The following is a 17,310-nucleotide window of genomic DNA, read 5'->3' as shown; positions in this document are numbered from 1 at the left end:
AAAAGTTGGAAAGAAAACCTAGAGTGATGCTGTGCTGAATATTTGGGTTTTCTTTCTTTCTTTCTTTCTTTTTTTTTTTTTTTTTTGTCATCTTCTTGTGGAGTTAATGACACTATACATAAATTGGGGATGAAATGGACAACCCTAAGCTTCTAGTCTGGCTGTGTGTAGCAGATGGTGATAAAAAGCAAAGTCTTTTTCTCTGATCAGCAACTTGTGATATAATGCCTACTTCAAAATATATCAGCATATTGATGCTGGATTTACCCTTATCTGGGATATTTGACTGGGAATATAAAACAAAAGATTAATCTCTCATTTTAAAGTGGACTGCCCAAGGAGCAGGATCAGAGGGGAGACGCTGAGAGACAGAGTAACTTGAACCCCTTTGGTGGAAATTAGTGACAAAATTCACTGTGTGCCTACACATACCAATGGGATGGATTGGTTTTGCTCCCTTGCAGTGGAGTTGTGGCACATGCTTGTACATTAGTGGCGCGTATAGAGAGAAAGACATTTTATTTTCTTCTTTTCTTTTATATTTTTAAAGATGACAGTTGTGACTGAGACTTTTAAAAGGGCCATACCTCTGCCCTGGAGCACTTCTGCACTTTGTGACATGGTGGAAACCTTTCCTCCTTCCAGGCCCTGACACTGGGATCAGCTATAGGATCCAGAAATGCTTCTCAGTGCTAATAAACTTACTGAATTTCATGTATTCAAGTGTTTCATGTTGCACTTCTAAAGAAAACTCTTTAAAGTGTGATGAAAGCAACACAAGTCAAGCTGATGCTGGCAGCTGGAATCCCTGACATCAGGCCATGAGCACAGGCAGAACTGAGGAGAGCCAAGCTTTCATCCTGCAGTTCCTTATTTTGGGAGAAGAAGTGGTTGATATCCAGTGGTTTTAATAAAATTAATCATTGGAGAGGACTCATTTCATCTAGCTGCTGCTGCTGCCTGGGAATGAGGTGTGTGGTGATATCTATGTTCAGTAGCCAGCTGAGAGAGGCAGGGATCTGCAGAGACCCCTTGGTTCTGCCTTGTTACCCACCTGTGGTTAAGTCAGCTGGGAGGAGTCCCACTCATCATCCTGTGTTCTGCAGAATTCAACTGCTGATGTCACAATATTTGACTTAATAAACAGGCTTGTTTGTAGGCAGTATTTCAATGAAAACATTTCATGTAACTTGATAAAAGTAGATGAAAATTATTTTTGGGAGAACCTAAAACTGCAGCTTTTGTACACAAAGTTAAGTGGAATACTCATTTTGCTGCTCCAAATGAAAATAAGGCCTTGATTATTTCTCACATGGCAGGTTCTGCTGAAACTGGATGGGAGAAATTCCCCCCTTCAGAAACTGATGAAGAACCTTTTGAATTTGCAAATTAATCAAGCTCAATGATTTCTGTTCCTTTATCTTTTTGTTTGGTTCACAATCAGTGCAGTGAGAGTTACTGATGGGCAGTGTGCTATTGAAAAGCAGTCAGAGCCAAGGGATGTGTGAGAGCTGTTTTATTCTGTCAGGCTCCTGCCTGCTTGGTTGTGGGTAACACAGGACTGGTGACAGCAGTCAACAAAACATTGCACTTTGGCCTTAAAATGTACAGTGCAACTCTTTAGGAAAACAATCCCAAAAACTTATTTTTGTAGGCACAACCAGCTGAAGCTTTGTTTTCCACAGCTAGTAAAGTGACTAAACTTAGTTTGATTTTTGTGGAGATGGCAGGAAGTGGTGTTATTGTGCCAGCAGCTGCCAAAGCTTTGAGTTGTGCTCCCAATTGCAGGGTGGGCAGAGCTAAACAAGGCAAATGTTGAAAGCTTTTTATTGTGGGCAAAGCAGCACACTGCCTTCTTCATTTTAATTCAGAAACAGCTGGATTGGTTTAGGTGAAAATTAAAAAAAAAAAAAAAGAGGTTGCTTGAGGCATATGCCCAGCTTGTAACCTTCACCCTAGAGCCTGGCAATGGCATAAATAACTGACAAAGGGTCTTACACAGGAAAGAGCTGGGCAGCTCCAATAATGATGACTCTGATCCTTCAGATATATTTAAATGGAAACATCCAATGTCCATTGTTTTAATGAGTTTCTTGCTTGCAGCTGGCATTGTTTCTTTTATACAGAAAGAAATACTGGAGCATTTTGTTGGGCACAAAAAATAAAATTTTCTATGCTAAGAATTGTGCAATTTGGCAAATGTTGGCAGAAAAGCAAGAGCAACTGTAAAGTACTCTTTTCAGTTAACTCTGGTTTCTTCTGCATCTCAAGCACAGTTTATTTATTATTGTATATTGAGCTATTCTGGACTTTTTTTTTTTTTTTTAACTTCCATAGAGCTCCCCTAGCTTGCATGTGAGACAGATCATTTACAGCTCCCAGGAAGTGGCCCAGCTTTAGTGGCTGTGTCAGATCTTTCTTCCAGTGAACCAAAACCCAAGGGCTAAAACTGGACCTTCAGTGTCAGTGGCAAAAATGGATCAGTGCACATTAGATCACCAGAGACACCTTTCTGGAGCAGATCCTGTTCTTCCCATTCCTCAGGGAGTGTGAGATTGGTTCTGTGAGGGAGGATTAGCTGTTACATCCCAGAGGAAAGCAAAACAAAGAAGAGCTTGTACATCAGTACCTGTGCATGACTGTAACTGCCTTTAATGGACAACTTGTTGCTGATATTTTTAATGAGCGTTTTTAAAAAAATGCTGGTGTGCTATTGAAAGCTAGAGTTATATCTAATTATTAAGATTGCAAGATCAGATTTCTCCTATTTAGCTCTTCCTTGCTTTTTCCTGCTTCATTTACAAGAAGAAGCTGTACACAGCAAAATTAGAGAGCAAAACACTAATTAATTGTTTGTTTGGGCAAGGCAGGGTTAAAACCCCAGCTCTCTGCATGAACAAAAGCAACTGGGTTTTTGATTTAGCAATGTCTGATGCAGGGGATGCTCTTACTCCAAATTCAGTCACCATGGAAACAAAACTTCTCTTTAGGCGTGCTGCATCTTTGACGGAGCAAGAGGTTCTTTTTGGCAGACATTTTTCCATCTTCTTTGTGGATGATGAATACTTCTGGAATGAGCCACTTTCTTCTGTCTCCTCTGAAATGCACTGAGTTTCTACTGTGCAGTAGACAGTGTTCCCCTTGAAACAAAGGCACTGCTTCTTAACATGTTTCTAAAATCTCAGGAGGTTTAACATCTCTCTTTTCCTCCAAAAATATAAAAAAAACCAGAAGGTTCACATGGTGTGTTGGTAAGAATTTCTATTAAAAGACTCTCAGAGGTAGCACAAGCATCAAGTGATGTGAAAATTGCTATGGTAACTATTTCTACTGTACTTTTAAATTAAAAGTCGCATAAAACCTGTGCAGACACTAGTGAGTAAGTGAAAACCTAGGGCAGAGCTCACAAAACCACTCTCCACGTTGTCTGTCTGATTCCTGGAGTGGGAGCTGTGGGTGCCTGGTGCTGTGCACAGGGGGTGATGACTCCAATGCTCCTGAGTGGCTCTTGATGCTCCTGCTGAAAGGGCTGACCATGAACCACAAAGTGAATAATTGGCACCAAAATAGCAAATGCATGATGCTAAATGCTGCATGGCTGGTAATGTGGGATCTGGGATTTGGCATTTTCTCCAGGGTTTGAGCCATCCAGCTGATGTGAATAGAATGTCTTAATTTTTTCATCTGAAGAACCACTGATAAAAAGAGGCATGTCCTTCCAGCTGTGGTGCTGTAAGGGTGATGTGGAAATTGGGACAGACAGTAATGGACTGACCCATCTGGACAAGGATTCTCACAACTTGATTCTCATCAACTTTGAATGTGGAGAAGAGCATAATAAAGTCCAAATAAAAAAACTTAAGAAGTGGCTGCCTAAAGACTTTCTTTCATTAGATGGGCCTCACTCAGGTGGTTTTTATTCAGCTCATTATCCCTGCTGTGTGGAGAGGAACATCTCTGACATTCAAGATATCAAAAGATTTTTGTCTTTTCCAGGATTTGCTTTGCTGTTCCTGAGATTTGTTAATGCTCACAGGCAGACTCATGAGGACTTTAGAGCTGATTGTAGTAAATCAGTAGCAAAAAGGCTGAAGGAAGTCATGGCAGGATTTTAATTGCTTTATGGTGATTGGTAGAATCAGCATTCCTGGATCTCATTATACTAATTACTCTGTCTCAGTTAAAAGGAAAATATTCAGTTCTTGCTCCAAAGCTTTATAATCCAAACACAGGTTATGCATTCTGGAGTGCAGGGAGGGGGATTGGTCCTGGCTGCTGCAACGTGCATTTGGATTCTCTGATGGTTTTGTGTGGTGGTTACACAGAAAAGAGAACAGATAAATCCAGTGGGCCCTTTAGAGCAGGGTCTGGACAGATGTGCCAGTTTTCAAGTGTCACTTATGTTTGAAGGATCTGGTCAGGAATTTTTCATATGTGGTTGGGACACTGTTTAAAAATAGGATAAGGCTCTCTTTGAACATACTTATAATCCATCCCGTGTTTGCATGTCTTACCTTACTCAGAAATTATTCATGTCTGTTACCTTCTTAAAGCTCTGTGAATAACCTCTGTTAACAACTTCTGTTAACAAGCTACGGCTACACACTTCTAATGTGTGACATCTTGGCTTTTTGTACCAGGTTTTTTTCCTGACAATTCTGCAAGCTGCAGAGGACTGGATGTTTCATAAAGGATTATAGGCTTTGGTTCACTGACCCCCTCACTGGCTGCACACACTTTTATCAAACTTGCAGCAAGCTGCTTCAGGACTTCAGGCTTAGGCCAGGAGGTCGGTGTCTGTTATGGTTCAGGATAATAACAGTTGTGACAGCATCTTGCTCAGAACAAAACTCTCCAGGGCTGCCTTAGCAGAGGCCATTAGAAAGAAGCAGATGTGTCTCAGTGCTGCTTGGATTGCTGCAGGTATAAATCCTATTACACAGCCAGAAAGGTGCCCCTGTGCCTATTTCCAGCACAGTCACATAAATGAAGCATTTCAGAAATTTTGTTTATAGGGAGCCCTCCTTTTTTGTCCCTGAAGTTTTAATACCTAAAGCTTTGACACCTTGCTGCTGCATTATAGATACAAACCATGAACTTGTTGTACTCATTGTATTATATTCTCCCATGTGTTCTCCAAGGGGGAAATTACTCACTGTCAGCTCAAGTCTGATGCTCATATTGGAAGATTTTCCTACTCATGTTTTGCTCTGTGAAGAAATACAAAGAAACTTCAAGGTTGGGTGATGTCAGCAAGAGGTCTGTGCCACATTGCTATTTGGCTTTGTCAAAAGATCCATTTGCTGGAAGAAGCTCTGTGTGTCACAGAGAATTTGGGATAATGTTTTAGGTAGACCCTACCTAGAAATACAGGTGATGTAAGCAGAAATGAGCAGCTGTGCCTGGGGATATCATTGCAGAAACCTGAGGAATTGGAGAGGCTCTCAGAAACTGGAGTGTGTCAGATAAGGAAGAAAAAGGGGCTGTACACACAGCTTTTGTTTGTTCATTTGGATGTATTACTCTTTTCTATAACTACCTTAACTAACAACCTGGTGCCCAGTGAGCTGGGTGATCCCAAACACCCCTGGAAGAAGCTGCAGCTGCTGCAGGGATGCCACAGGTGTCCAGGAAGGATGAGCAGGTAGTTGAAGTGCAGATACTTGCATTTATTCAAATTCAAATGCCTAAAGCAGAGTAATTCCAGTGTCCAAAACCTGCCACTGAAAGGGTTAATATGAAAGCAATTTTTGTGCAGTTTCCCATCTCAGTGTGCTGCCTTGGCTCAGGATGGCTGCTCAGTGTGCTCCCTGCAAAATGCTGCTACTTGTCCTGTGTCATTTTAGGAAACTGTGTTGGTTAAAATGAGAGGCCAAAACTAGAAATCCTGCATTTTTTCTTTCAGCTCACCACACAAGTGATGTTTGGCTATACTACAGGTAGCAAAAGGTTTGGAGAGTATTTCTCTCCCTGGAATTAAACAACTTGGACCTGCAGCATTAAATCCAAAGTATAAACTGCTGTGTTTGCCAGCTTGCAGACACTGAAATGTGTAGGGTAACTGTGAGAAGTGTCAGAGCACATAATGCTGTGACCTTGGCAGGCAGGCTCATGGCACTAAAAATTCATAGAGAGCATCACCCACAGAGGTGATGCAGTGGGAAAATGGTGGTGTTTCTGTATTTGACCAAGTCATCTATGAAAGGCCATAATGGCATAGCTCAGTGTCATTGACCTCTGCTTTTAATCTAATTATTTCTTATGGCTATAGATGGATTTGAGATGTTTGACTTGATTTTTTTGAACAACGGGTCCGTCTGAATGTCTGTCCCTTGTTACAGTAAATAATGTGTAAAGATGCTAAAATCAAATTAGAGGCAGGCAGAGTTCAGCTCAGCCTTTCTATCTGCAGGCAGAAGGAACACTACTGTATGCCTTAAATCTGAAAGCCAAAGGAACTTCCAAGACAGTTACTAGTAGAATAATGTAAGAAAATCAGCCTGTGTTCATCAGCCTCATTGTTATATTCAATATTACGCCAGCTTTTTGTGCTTGTAGTATTAAAAATGCTCACTGGGGAATGTTACAGTGGAAACATTTGTACTAAGGACAAAAACAGGCTGCAGAGGACAGATGCCAAAGCATTGTGGCTTTTCAAAATCATTGTGCAAACAGAGCAAATGAAGTGATTTTTTTATTTACATGATACCTTACCTTACCCTCAGTATTCCATGCATGCCCTGAGCCCTGGAATTAGCAGGCCAGCCACCCTGGGCCACACATTGTCCTCTCCAGTGAGAGGGGGTGTCACAAGGGGCATCCTGATCTGCCAGAGGGTTGAGTAGTTGTGATGGAGCTCTTCACTTGTACCCCTCAGTCGCTGTGGGGCTCACAGCCCTCAGTCATCAGCCTCGTGGGCCCATCAGCAGGTCTGAGTGTGTTCTGGTGCTCACAGCAGGCTCAGTGTTTGCAGGGCACTTGGCACAGCGCAGCACAACAACAGGGCTACTACAGTGCCATGTGGAATTCATTCCCTGAAACAATGGAAGCACCTACTTTCTGGAGTATTTTTGCCACTCTTGAAACATTATACCACTTTGTACAACAGTTTGTGTTGGCTGTAGCTGGTAATTCCCTGCTCCAGGGGCACATAGGCAGAAGCAGTCTGGTACTAAGGGTGGGCTCAGATCTGCAGTCACAGGTTCTGGCATCAGAAAAGATAAAATAACTTTCAGGAGCTGCCTGAATCAGTTGGGCAGTGCTGTCTGGTGTTTTGTACAGAGCACAGAAAACCAGAAAGGCGGGAAGGAATCTCCCAGGTTGAGGTTGTCATCTTTCAACCCAAACCCTGTGTCTGTTTGAGAGTTTAGAGCCCATGGTGACCATAAGCAGGCTTCAGTGAGCTCCTTCAGTGGCTTCCAGGCTGAGGAAGAATAGAAATTTCCCCCTGATTTACAGAGGGAATTCAGAGTCTCTGCTGTCCTGAAGTGTTGCTAGAGGCTGTTGAACATGTGCTGTTATTTGAACTTGGACACTGGGATTTATGTGCAAATGGTACAACTTGTCACTCGGGTGAGGTCTGAATTTCAAAAATGGGTGGTGTGGCTGATCCTGCGATAGCTGATGTTCAGAACATGCTCATGGCTGGTTGCTAAGGTCCTCTCCAACCTCTTGGCAGGAAGAATAACTCCAGTTCTTGTCTGACAAGAAAATCTGTGTGTGGGAGTTCAGTTAATTCAAGCACTCTTTGGAGGTCTCAACTTGTGTGGGTGAGGCTGCTGCTGAGCAGGACCAAGCTTTGGTCCATCAGATCCTCTCACTGCATCCCCTGCTGAAGGCCAGTCAGCCCCAGCAGGGAAGGGAAGGACACACTGCTGGGAAAGTTTGGCCCAAAGTTTTTTTTAATGTCTCCAGTATTTCTCTAATTCTCAAGCCAAGAAACTAACTGAACTTTCAGCCTCTTAATATGAGTGGAGAGTATCCTGAAAATAATTGCTGCAAACAAAATTAATCTGGCCCTGCCTGCAGAACACCCCTGAAGGATTGCCTCCAAAGTGCTTGGAGTTAGATAAGAAATAAGCTCTCTTCAGTGATGCATGTGCTTTCTAAATAAACTCTTTCTAAACAGACTTGCTGTTTAAATCTGTTTATTTACTGTGGCACATTGTGCAGATTATGTTTTAAGGAGCTCAGCAACCAACATCAGAGCTTTTACATAAGTGAGATCTGAGGAAAAATGGGAGTGAGATTTCAAATATCCCATTAATCTTTTCACTTTAGGTCTGAGCCAGCTTCAAATTGCACCGAGCTGCTGCCAAGCATGAGTGAGTTTCCATCCAAATAAAGGAGACTTGGCAGGTCTGAGCTGAGGCTTTGTTTCCAGGAGTGTTTCGAGGCGAGGGGATGGAGAGCTGCTGGAGGCTCTGCCCGAGCGGTGAGGGGCTCCGTGACTGCCCACGCTGAGGGCACCCCCAGCTTTTCCATTTCCTTGCCTGTGTTTTCAATCTGTGTTTACAGAGGGGGTTGGTAAAATGTTTGTCTGTGGGAGCCTGGGGTTGGTTGTGACTTAATCCCACCCGTGCGATTCAGCATCTGCCGGGCGCTGGGATTTGGCCTTGGCACCAAGGCTTTCCTCAATGGCAGCTGCAGGGTTGTGCAGCTTTTGGATCAGTTCTGCTCTGCCCCTTGCCGTGGCCCTGAGCTCATTGTATTGGCCTTGTGTGAGGTGAAGCAGAGGGGTCAGAGGGGGTCAGGACGGGAGCACTGGGGTGAGCACGGGGCTGGCAGCGCTGCGGCCATCGCGCGTTGTGAGAGCGGAGGGGAGGCCTCCGGGCAAGGGGATGGCTGCAGCTGCAATCTCACAGCCTGCCCAAAAAACTGAAAGGCCTTTTTGGTTTTGTCTTTCATTTCTGGGGTTGTGGATGGAGTCCAGCCTCCCCACTGCACAGAGGGCAAGCAGGAGCTGTCTGGAGGGATGAGCTCACTCCATCCAGCATGTGGCCAGCTCAGGATCTGTGCACGCAATAACCCTGAAATTCCCTCTTGCAGTCTGCCTGCTTTGTGTCCTCCACAATCAGCTCTTAGCAAAGTCTTCCCAAACACTCTTTCCTTGAATTTTCCCTGAAGGAGGGTCTTTAGGACAGCAGAAGTAAGGAGGCCATGGTGGCCACCTTCTCTTGTCTCCTGCAGACATAAATTTAGGATATTTGCTGTACACTGTTAGTGTTGGCCAGCCTTGCCAGGATTCCAGGTATTAGTCTGGAATTATTTGGCTGTGATCTGAGTGATGACATCCACCTAAAAATCATTTGCTGCAAAGCACTTACTGTTTCTGGGGCTTTGGGGTGTTTGTGTCACTTCTTGCAGAAACCAAGGATGAAACACAAAAACTTTTGGAGTTTTACCAGTCCTCATTCTTCCTCCCCTGTCATGCCTTTCCCACTCCAGTGAATTTTTTCACTGTGAATATAGGCACTGTGAGTAAAGAAAGTAATTGAAGAATTCCCTAGACAACACTTGTATTTTTGGCAGACACATTTTTTGTTAACATCTTGAAGGCTCTTCTGCCTGGAAAGCAGTTCTCAGTGCCTCTGCTTTGTGTTCACACCATGACTGCTGCCCTCAGCCTGGCTGCTGACTTTGCTAAACTAAAGCATTACAATAAGCTAAATAGTTTGGTGCCCACAGGGCCTTTTCTCTCAATAGGTTGGACCATCCTAAAATCCTGCTTGATTTTAGGATGGTCCAAACTTCTTCAAAACACAGTAAACTTGTGTTGCTGAATTAAACTCTTTCCAGGACAGGTTTTGTGTGCTCCTTCAATCCAGTGACTCATGCCTCTTTGGGGGGTTGTAGCACTAGGGTCCTGCTGCTTTTGCTTCTCTGCCTGCTAGTGCTCTTGGTTGTCTCTGGATCCTGTTTTATCCCTTTTTTTCCCTTAAAACTTGCTGGAGAAGAGCTGCTGTATTTAGATTTTCCTTCATCCTCAGCATGTGTACAGTGAATGCAACAACAGATTGTGGTACATTCTCCCACACAGAGCTTTCCCACTTTTTATGGATCTCTGGAGTACCTAAGGCCTATTTCTGGCATTCCCTATTTTCCCTGTCTGCTGACCTTGGCTCTCCTCACACACACTCAGTTATTCCCTGAAGTCAAGCAGTGCATCATCTCTGGTGCCTGTGGAGCACACAGAAAGCTGCAGTGCACAGCTTTTCCACACCTACAGAATTAGGTGCTAGTCCCTGTGCATCCTTGTGAAAAGCCAGCACTGGGAGGAGGATGGAGAACTTCATGATATTATCACCTGTCTGGCCTCTTAGCTAAAATCCAGTCCAAGTTTTGCTGAGGCAGAAACTTGGCCACTGAAGCAGCAGATGCTGCTGAATTTCAGAATAAAATGTCACTGTGTGCTGGCACAGCGAAAGGTGTGTAGCACCTTGCAGAGCAGCCAGCAAGGACAATATTCCTGGCTGGGAGATGAGAGAGCCAGGAGCAAGCCATGGTTTCTGCTCCTGGTACCTGGGTTGTTTGTCTGCCTCCTCTCAAGCCGATCTGTCGCTCTGGCAGAGCTGCCTCTGAGCTTAGGCTGCTCTCAGAGAAATTGGAATCCAAGCAGCCACTTAAACAGGTAGCCCAGGGAGAGCTTTTTCCACAAGATTGTCTTCCATTGGTGCTACACACTGACATCTGCTGAGCCTTGTGGTCCTTGTGCCACCTTCTCCATGATTAGTGCGACAGACAGGACACATTTTACCATCTGAGGGTTTTTTTGGGGAGTTGTGCCTCCTTTAGGGACAGCTCAAACAGCTCCCTCTGTGCTAGATAAGAGATTGATTCCCAGAGCATTATTGTTGGGAAGGGGATTTGTATGTAGAGGAATTTCCTCTTGGGTGGAATGAGGAGCAAAGCTCAGATGTCTCTTTTATGGTTTAACTCACTCTTGCAATGAAGATTTCTTCCTAGTACATGCTGATTTGTTCTCAGAGCAACCTTGGATGTGATAGAATTTTTTTTAAAAAGAATTATGGGACTTTAGAGAAGTGCAAAGTTTTCTGCACTGCACACCTATTAATCCCTGGAAATCCAGCTGCCTGTGCAGCAGCAAAACACGGGTGGGTCAGGGGGTCTGGTGTCTCTCTGGCTTTTAATGCTGTGCCAGTGTCACCCACAGTCACTTCCCTGGCCATGTTCAGCCTTCCAGGATGGCAGTCACCCCTGTGAGAGTATGCATGCAACTCATTGCTGTGTCAGATCACAAAGAGAACCCCAAAAGTAGAGTGTAATGCTGCTGGGCAAAGGAATGGAAACTGTGTCAATTTTCAGGGCAAAAGAATGTCAACAACCCCTTCTTGAGCAGCATCTGCTGAGGACAGGGCTGGTTTCTCCTCTCATTCTTCCTCTCTTTCTTGTTTAAATGTGTATTGATACACTTTGTTTCTTCCCTCACCTTGGATAAAACCCACCAACCTCTGCTGAATGCCTGTTGGGCAGCTGTCCCTTAGCTGCCCCTCAGTTAGGGAAAGGTTCTTCCCCCAGCAATGGTGAAGAGCTGAACAGGCTCCCCAGGGAACGGGCACAGCCCTAAGCCTTACAAAGCTCAGGAACTGTCTGGACAACACCCTCAGGGACATGGGATTTTGGGGTGTCTCATACAGGGCCAGGAGCTGGACTTTGGTGATCCTTGTGAGTCCCTTCCAGCTCAGGATATTCCGTGATTTGATTACTGGTACCTTTGGATGGTCACGGGCATTCCTATCCTCTCTGGCTGCTGTCCTTGTTGGAGGTGTCGTTGCTTCTGTGGAAGGTAGGAAAGTGAAAACTGCTGCAGACAGGGAGAAGCATTACAAGAAGTCATCATCTGTATGCTGATTTCTTTATTTTTTCTTCAAGTGCAGCTTGTCTGCTGCCTTTCTGCTGCTTCCTAAGGAAGATAGGTGTATTTGTTTATGTTTTGAAGCTGGAAGTTTTGGGCAATGTATTTTTGTTTTGCTTGGGGGTACTTAAAAATTGCTACATTATTTTTAAGTCCAGTGTTGAATAATAACTGCCTGGAGGTTTGTTACTTGTGTAGCAGGTTTGTGCCTGATGTGATTTTAAAGATGACCAAGAAGTAAAACCCTGAGAGAAAGAATTTATGGAGAAGAGATAAGAAAATTTTTATTAAGAGAATGTGATTGTCTTTCAATTTACTTTTTTTCCTCCTTAATATTGTCTGTGGCCAAAAACATCCCAGAATTTGGATTGTCCTGAATATTGTTATTCTCAACAGCACTTTCAAGGGCAAATACCTCCTGAAGTGCTGAATAACAGGTCTTGTATCCATTCTTCAGAGGAAATCCTGTCCAGTGCCCTGAAATTCTTGTTTATTACACCATCTCCTAAGCTGGAATGTAATTTTCCAAATGAAGTATCACTGATTCTACACCCAGGACACAAACCTGAAAAATGTGCATCCCTCAGGGTGGGGTTTGGGGCCTTTTCTTTGATGGGGGCTCACTGGTCCTTTTGGGGCCATTTGGTTGTTCAGGTGCACCTTGGCCCCTGTTGGTACCTCAGGTGCTGAGAATGCCAAAACCAAGTCTGTATGAAACTGTGCCCTGTTATGCTTCAAACCACTGGGCTTTGAGGGGTACCCAAAAAATCTTTTCTGTGACAGCTTTGATGTTTCTGTACTGTTAACATTATAAAATGAGTTATCTGGATGATGCATGAAGCTGAAGTTTAGAAAGAAATATGAAGGAATAGCTGCTGGGAAGTTTTAAGCTTAGAATAGGGTAACTGTAGATAAAAAAAGCTTTTTAATTTTAATCTTAGTTGTTCTAAAGTGGATCTGATCTTACAAGATCAGGGAGAATTGCTTTTGAAGCAGAAAGGGAAATGAATATGCAAGTAACTAATGATTGAGGAAGCACACACTCAAAAACCTCCACCACTCCAGCAGGGTGTTCAGGAGAACAACATGCATACTCCAGAAACACTGTTAGAGCTCATGGCTTGTTCTGGGGGAAACACATATCAGCTATGAGACAGGGACCTCAAACAGGTGCTGTATTTTGAAATCTAGGCCTGCAACTCTTCTGGTTACTGATAAATGTGTATCCTGCACAGCCTGGGATGCATTGGGAGGGCTCTGCTGAGCAAGATGTTCTCTCTGCTTCATCCCTGCAGCCCTTGTTAGCTGGGCCTGTGGATCTAGACACTCTCTGGGGATTCTGCAAACATTCTGCAACTCTTCCCAATTAAGGGGCATGGTATTTTCTTTAGTCTCTATGATCCTTTAAAAAACATCAGCAGCAATTTAGATGCTTATGGCACATTTAATACACTTAAACTGCTATGCTACTTCTACATTATGCCTGCAGATTCCATGCACTATGTTGTAAATAGCAAACTATGGTATTGGCATTTCATTTTAACTCTTGTGATAGTCTCTTGCAATTTCAACAGTAATGGTATCCTGGCTACTTACAATAAATGCTGGAAGTTTAAGCAAGAGCATTGTCCTTTCCAAGGAGAACTAGGGGGAATGCGTAGTAAGAACATGAGAAGCAGAAACAACCACCATACCTTGGAGGTAGCACAATCTACACTGTAATTAACAGAATTCTTGCAGCTGTGCTAGATCTGATAAAACGGGATTTGGCTTTTTAAGTTTTGGGAGAGAGAATTTTTGCTTGCTTGCTGCCGTGGTGCTGCTGTTGGTATCCAAAGAAGGTGATGTCTGTACATTGTTCAGAGAGGACTGCACAAGGGCCGCTGGAAATGTGGGAATTTGGTGGGAAACCAGCAGCAGAGGTGCCTGCCCTTGCACTCCCTGCAGCCCTGCTTTGGCTGCCCAGGCAGCGCTCATGAACCCTCCTGCAGCTATTTAAAGCAGGTCCTGCTCTAGGGGGTGATTGCCAGGGGTTTTACAGCTCCAGGGATGTGGCATCTCACCAGGGTCTTGCTTCCCAAGGCCTTGTTAGTGCTAAATGAGAAACATCCAAAAGAAACTGAAGTAAAGGACAGGGATGTGGGGGTATAGGTGACTTCTGTCCTTCACCCAAATGGATCCTGTGCCTTAGACTGCTGCCTTTCTCTGCTGCCAAATGTAACTTGGATAAGAATTAGAACCAGGTTTGTGATGGTTTGTAATCACATAAGATCTCATGACGCTTTTGAAAGTGTGTAGCTGTTAACCCCAGCATCCTGGCCACTTTCCAGCTCACAGAATTACCGTCTGTCTTTCCTGCCCCCTCCCCTCTCCACCCCTGTAGTTTCAATTAGATAAGTCATTCCTTACTTCTCTCCAGAATAGTGCACGTGCCTATATTCTCCCCACAGAGAAAACCTTCAACATCCACTGTATTTTTTTATCTAGATGTTGTTTGCTTTGCTTTGTCATTTTGTTGTCTAATTAGTATTATCATGTCAGTGCACTTGATACAACCTGTCTGTTTCTGGGACCTGAATGTTTGTAGGGACTGCAGCATACAGCTAATTTATTAATCTTCTAAACTCTACTCTCAGTCCCTTATTTAGGCTGAGTGTAACAGGCTTCTCAGTAGTCATTTCTGTCAGGAGGATGTTGCTTTACTCATCCGTACATGATGATACAAACATCAGAAGTTGGGATCCTTAATGACTCATTTCTGGCTGCTGAGTGGTTTTTGCACAGTGCTTCTAAGAGCACTGTGGGGATGCTGAAACAGGGTTTTCTTACCCTGCTGGTGGGCAAAAGCACATGGCTTGGGCTGGAGCAGTGTTCTGGACGTGGTTTGGAGTCTGGTGAGTGTTTCAGAGTGGCTGCAGCAGTGCCTGGCATGGCGACACAACACTGAAAGGAGCTGACCTTCCTTCAGCTCCAGCTGTGCATGTGGCAGCCTCAGCCTGGGTTCCAAAGTGGGAGATTTTGAAGTCCTTAAATGGCTAATTTTTCCTGATATGCTGTGACAGTGCCCCTGTAAAACAGTCTGAACTTCGTGGCTCGCTGCATGTGATAGCAGAGGCATTTCTAGGGCTTTTCAAACTCAAATGACTTTTTACACTTCAGCAAAGAAAGCAAGTCCTTTACCCTGGGATGTGAGCTGGGAACAGATGGACAATGATTTTTCACCAGCCAGTCTGTTGTCAGAACAGTGATTCTCATTGACAGAGAAGTTAATAAACATTAGGAGGATATTCCACAACTGACATCTCCAGTCCACTGCCTTAGTACTGGTTGTAATTCAGCTCAGGACCTTACAGAAACTTGTGTTTCCCAAGCTGTCATTTGAATGTGTTGGATGGAATTAAATCCAGTCTGGTTCAGATGTGGGAAAATTGATCTTCGTTTTCTGTACTTAGGCAGGATTAGGCTGCGACTGTAAATTTTTGGAGAGAGCCTGTGCAGCTACAGTATGCTAATGGTGTGGTGCTTAGTTTTGCTTATTTTATATCACAAAAGGTGTGATATAAATAAGAAATTACTACATACAATAATGGAAGAAAATCAACTGAGAATAACAAATTGTCCTTAGAATCTCTTAAGAATATACAGTTTGCCTAAGGAGGAGAGTTTAATTAAACCCCAGGGTGAAATGCATCCCTGGGGAGGGGGCCAGCACATGGCTTATGAATCAGTTGCACATTAACCTGTTTCTTCTAGTTTAGAAAGCGATGTATAGGGTAAATGCTTGCTTCTTGGGTCATTGGGGAACAAATCAGTGTCCCTGGATGTGTGCAGGGGGAAGGTGCTCTGAGGGATTCTGGCTGGTTTCCTCCCCTTTACTCCTCTGTTCTGTCTCTCTTCAGAAACCCCAGATGATCAGCTCATTGCAAGAGCATGGAGGGACAGGGCAAGGGGCAATGACCACATGGAAGAGAGTAGATTTAGACTGGATATTCAATAAAAATCCTTTACTGGGAGGGTGATGAGGCACTTACCCAGATAAGCTGTGACTGCCCCATCCCTGGAAGTGCTCAAGGCCAGGCTGGATGGGGCTCTGAGAATCCTGGCCTGCTGGAAGGTGTCCCTTGCCATGGCAGGGAATTGGAAGGAGATGTGAGTCTGTGAGGTCCCTTCCAGCCCAAACCATTCTATGATTCTGTGTTCCTATGATTTCCCACTTACTGTTGATTATCCTTCTCCTTTCAGCTGCTCAGGAGAGCTGCTGACCTCCACTGCTGCCTTCTGGAAATCTGTGTGTGCCAATGACCCCGGGGGAGACTCTGGGCACCCTGTGCTTGGAAGGAGGAGGTGCAGAGGCAACACCCAGAAATGTCTGAGCTCTGCAGAGGATTGGAGCAGGTGACCTGTGTGTCCCAGAACAGCTTTACAGAGGATGTGCCAGTCTGGGGATCTATCTCTGCCTGAGAAGAAGGTAGGAGAAATCATGATATTTACCCTATAGAGAGCAGCACCTGCTCAGTGTTGCTGGGTACTCTTTGTTCTGATGAAAGCCCATAAAAACAGAGGAATAAAACCATTAGGATGTCGTGGCTGCTTCCTGTCTTACTTCCTTCACAGTCTGTTGCAGGTGTAATGAAAGCAAATGTGGCCCATTGGGCAACTTTCTACTCAAGGGTGTACTGTGAAGGCTGTGATACTTATTAATTTAATTAAAATAAGTATGGGGCAAATCTTGATCTATTCCAAAGCCAGATGTGAAAAAGGACACCTTCTTAGTCAGATCTGCTTTCTGTGGTTTTTCAGAGAAGTGTGTTACCAAGCCTGATGAACGCAATTATTTTATGTCTAGTATATGAAAGGGTGCTATTCTGCTTCAGAACTGTGGTTAAGTAAGTGAAGTTCTTAAGAATTGTTCTATACTAGCCCTAAGTAGTCTTGCTGGTAAGACAGACAGTAGCAGGGAACTGGTAAACATTATGAGCAGAAATGTGTTGGTAAAAAAAAAAATCACACTTTGAGATTGAAGTAATATTGGTGAAAAGTTTGAGTATGAAGAGGCATGTGTCAAAGAACAAAATCTTTCTGACTAGAAATTGCCTTAGTGAAAAGACCAAAAGCAGACCTTGGAATGCTCCTGATCAGCCATTGTGTTAGGTATTAAAGAGCTTGAAAGAGCCCTAAAATGAGTGATAAGTTTTTTGTGGCAACTGAGTGTTTTCCAGACTCCTATAATCCTGGAGTTTTGCAGGAAAAGTGGCTTTTATGTAAGTTCAAATACATTCAGTGTGTATGTGAGCACAGTGGTTGTGCACTGCAGGTCTGGGAGCACCAGGATCACTGACTCCTGTGTGTCCTGTGTGGACAGAGCCTGCAGGAGAAGGGAGAGCTTTGGAGCCTGGGCAGACAAGCTGATCAATGAACCACATGGAGCCCAACAT

At 44.0% G+C, this 17,310-nt stretch overlaps 1 long non-coding RNA gene across 1 annotated transcript in view; it reads left to right on the top strand.

The window, feature by feature from the left end:
• LOC140684973 (uncharacterized) overlaps positions 1–16,986 on the top strand; it is a 57,893-nt gene extending 40,907 nt beyond the window's left edge. The window contains exon 3 of the long non-coding RNA XR_012058031.1: positions 16,118–16,986. This is a non-coding gene — a long non-coding RNA (uncharacterized lncRNA). The remainder of the gene's footprint in view (positions 1–16,117) is intronic.
• Positions 16,987–17,310: the final 324 nt, after the last annotated feature.

Source organism: Taeniopygia guttata, chromosome 12 (assembly GCF_048771995.1).
Source record: "Taeniopygia guttata chromosome 12, bTaeGut7.mat, whole genome shotgun sequence".
Lineage (NCBI taxonomy): Eukaryota > Metazoa > Chordata > Aves > Passeriformes > Estrildidae > Taeniopygia > Taeniopygia guttata.
Note: the sequence above shows the minus strand (reverse complement) of the source record. Positions and strands in the feature narration are given on the sequence as shown.